The 2,384-nt window shown below is 49.6% G+C and overlaps 1 long non-coding RNA gene across 1 annotated transcript; it reads left to right on the forward strand.

Moving 5' to 3' along the window:
• Positions 1–667: 667 nt before the first annotated feature.
• On the forward strand, positions 668–1,656 carry LOC118159488. The gene is made up of 2 exons (XR_004747140.1): positions 668–986; positions 1,120–1,656. It is a non-coding gene; the product is annotated as an uncharacterized LOC118159488 (long non-coding RNA).
• Positions 1,657–2,384: the final 728 nt, after the last annotated feature.

Consider the following 2,384-nt stretch of genomic DNA (forward strand, 5'->3'; position numbering starts at 1 on the left):
GATATAGGGACGGGGCGATATAGGGACGGGGCGATATAGGGACGGGGGTAAGGGAGTGGGGCTATGGGGACTGGAGATACGGGGACTGGGGATATGGTTTCCTGGAGGCCATGTTGGCTTCCCAGAGCATTGTGGGAGGTGTAGTTCTCGAGAAGCCCTTTACTGGGCGGCTATGATGAGACTGCAGGGGATGCTGGGAAATGTAGTTCGAGACTACTGGGGCTGCAGGCAGCCATGTTGGGAGCCCGAGGAATGCTGGGAGGTGTAGTTCTCGCGCACGAGGCTTCCGGGCAGCCACGTTGGGTGCACGGAGCGTGCTGTGTTGCTCGTCCTGCCCTCCTGCTTTCTTGTGCCTTGCCCCTCCCCTGTCCCAGGTGATTGGGTTTGGGTGCCGGGCGGGGCCAAATGTTATACGAGCCCCAGGCATGCCATCAGGGAGCTCGTTCTGCCTGGGCTGCTCTTGGAAGGAAAGAGCGCCTTCGGGAACTGTCCAGCCCTCATTTGGCAGCTCGGTGACTGGCTTGGTTTACTTCTGAGGTGCCAAGGCAAGTTGTCTGCTGTTCTGAAACGATAATGTTGGAAATGGGGTCCCTTGTGTTGTTGAGGGCTGGGTGCTAGTGCTGGCGGCTGAATGGCCATCTTCTGATGGGGTTTTCCTTCGTTCAGGCTGAAACGCAGTGTGTGGTATGGGACGCCACAACCCCAGCTGCCTCTGGAGTGACTCTGGTGAGTGCTGAACAGAGGTAGCTGATAAGTTTGGGGTGTGGTTGTCAATGCGTTTATTTTACTACATGAAGTAGAGTAAAATTCCAGTTTGCCTTTTAGAGGTGCTTTAGGTGGCTAAAGAGAACAGGTGGAAGCATCTGCCGTGTGGGGTAGGTAAGCAGCTGAGGTAAAGGAGCGGATGAGAGTAACTGTCCTAAGGGTGCTGTGGCTTTTGCTGCTGTGGTTGCTTTCTCTTCTGTTTATCAGGTGCCACAGGCAAGGTGGGCTGTAACATCAGTCTTTAGAATTGGAGCAAACCAGGTCACTTGAATGCCGTGTGGTTCCTGAGAAAGGTGTTGTAGAGGAAAAAGGTTTTCTGGTGTGGCAGTTCCTGATGGCAGTCTGTTTCCGCAGGTGAAGAGGTGCCTGAAGCCCCACCCCGTGTGGGCTGAGCACGCCTCGCTGAGGATGAAGCCTGCTTTCCAGCAGTTCCCAAAGCTATGCTGGGGCTGAAATGCTGTGTCTGTATTTGGGTTGGGGTTGTGCCTTGGTGAGTGTGGGGATGGGTTTTAAGCCGGTGCAGCAGAGGGCTGAGATCCAGTGTCCTGTAGTGTGTTTTGACCCATCAGTATAGCCTTCTCGTTTTCAGATAGCCTACTCAGGTGCCTGATTTTTCCTGCAAGTGATGTTACTACATTGAATTGTTTTGTTTTTATTTGGCGTGTAATCTGTTATGCTCCTAGATTTTTCTTCCTATGTAAAAGAAAGGTTTGAGGTAATTCCATCTGAAAAAGCTTCAGTTACTTGCTTGGTCATATTGTCCTTTGAATATTCAAAGCTGAAGCAAAAGCATGGGGACTGTTGCTTCTCGAAACAGCCCAGTTCTCTTGTCTGCACTGTGCATGACGTTGAGCTAAACCAGATGAAAATAAAATAATAAAAAGAAACACAGCTGCTGCTCGTGCTGTTCTCTTTCTACTTTATTGTGCTTTGCCCCTCCCCTTTCACAGGTGATTGGGTTTGGGTGCCAGGCAGGGCCAAATGGTGTATGAGCCCCAGGCATGCATGCCTTCAGAGAGCTCATTCTGCCTGGGCAGCTCTTTGGGGTAAGTGCTTTGTTTTTCTTTCAGTCAGTAGCAGGGTTATTTAGGTGGGTTAGAGTCTATGGTGTGTTTCCAAGTAGACACCGTAACGCACTTCTTTTGGAGGTAACAACTAGTGGGATCCGTTAGAGTAAAGCAATCCATACAGTAGTAGGTGCCTTTATTGCATGCAGCTCAGCATGCAGGTGAGTAAGTGTTATAGCATATTTATGATAGGGTGACGATGTTACTCTGTGTATTTGCTTTGTGGCGTACAGGGCTGCAAGGTACTGAGGGGGGAAGCGGTTCTTAGGGTTAGGGTTGTAATCCTAAAACCTAAACCCCTAACCCTAAAAACCCTTGCAACCCTAACCCTAAAAGCCTTAAAGCCCTAAAAAGCCTACAGCCCCAACCCTAAAAACATTTAAAAACCTAACCCTAAAAACTCTTAAAATCCTAAAAATCTTAAAACCCTAAAACGCCCCGACCCTAAAAACCTAAAAAAAAAACAACCCTAAAACCCTCACATCCCTAACCCGCAAAGCCCTCACAGCCCTAAAAACCCCAAAGCCCTAAACCTAAAAAGCCTTACAACCC

Source organism: Oxyura jamaicensis, unplaced genomic scaffold (genome assembly GCF_011077185.1).
Source record: "Oxyura jamaicensis isolate SHBP4307 breed ruddy duck unplaced genomic scaffold, BPBGC_Ojam_1.0 oxyUn_random_OJ70631, whole genome shotgun sequence".
Lineage (NCBI taxonomy): Eukaryota > Metazoa > Chordata > Aves > Anseriformes > Anatidae > Oxyura > Oxyura jamaicensis.